The sequence below is a fragment of the Petaurus breviceps genome, unplaced genomic scaffold (assembly GCF_028583685.1).
Source record: "Petaurus breviceps papuanus isolate PSGF00001 unplaced genomic scaffold, PetGlider_PUasm1.0 90769, whole genome shotgun sequence".
NCBI classification, from domain to species: Eukaryota; Metazoa; Chordata; class Mammalia; order Diprotodontia; family Petauridae; genus Petaurus; species Petaurus breviceps.
In genome coordinates, this window is record NW_027187341.1 from 3,073,580 (window position 1) to 3,074,885 (window position 1,306).

The window sequence follows — 1,306 nt, forward strand, 5'->3', positions numbered from 1 at the left end:
AGCAAGCACCCCAGCGTCCCCAGGGTGACTGCCAGCACAGGTTCTTAGATCTGCTTTGATAAAGGAAAGCAACTCAAAATGGGTTAACAAGCTTACTTTAATCAGTCAAACATATATCGTTTACCTAGTTCAGGGGGAAAAGGTCAGCACCCTGAACTTCAGAATATACAGACAGAATTATCAAGACAGAGAAACAGATCAAGTAGACAGTTTCAAAACTGTCTAACCATTACATCCATACCAAATCAACATCTGGATTTTTCAAAGCCGGGGGACTCTCAACAATGGCTTCCCAGAGTTTCTTCTGATCAAATCACAGAACACTTCTCAAAGTGAGCCCCAAAACCAAGCTACACATCAGGGCTTATATAGCCTTCTCCTGGCTCAGAGAATGTAACAACCTTATTGACTCAGTGGCTAATCAAAAAGTACCTACTGAAAAACAAGCCTCCCACCCCAGGCTCCAGGTGCACTTTAGCCTAGGGGTGGGGAAGATCTTAAAAATTTACATTTCCATTACACATGCAAAAACAAAGGGTAGTATGGTGAGGGCCTGACAATCACTAAGAGTTGTCAGTACAAGATCACACGGGTATTAAGTAACAGAGGCAGTATTTGAACTCCTGTCTTCTGAATCCATAGCCAGATATTTTTCTACTGTGTTGCCCCATCTTTTCCATTATCACTCATAATTAGAAGTGGAGTACAAGAGATTATTAGACGAAAATCTCATAACAGAAGTGGTATGCTAGTCATGTACTGATAATAATACCTAACATTAATATAGTGCTTTAAGGTTTGTAAAGAATTGTATGTACATTATTTCATTTGATAAGAGAATATGGGTGTAATTTTTATGCTCATCTTACAGATGTCAGATAGTCATTTAATGTCTAAGGTGGGTTTTGAAATCAGGTCTTACTGAGTCCAATTTTAATGCTTTATGTATTGCATCAATCCTTGAATGAGATGACAAAGAGTAGGTGGCTTGGAACATTGGTAGTTCCAAGATGCCAAAAAGATATAATTAAAGTTCTTCAGATAGATAATCAATGGAATATCTATGAATATATCAATATAATCAATGAATATCAATATATCATTGACAGGAAAGGCGCAGATCAGCCGGCAGACATAGGGGCAGGCTGGGAAGGCACAGTGTGGCTGGGGGACGCAGGGGCAGGCCGGGAGGACTCCGAGCGGCCCGCAGACGGGGGGGGGGGAGATGACAAAGAGGCGGGGGGGGGGGGGGAGGTGCGCCGCCGAGAAGACGGCGGGGAGGAGCGCGGAACATGAGGGCGCGCGG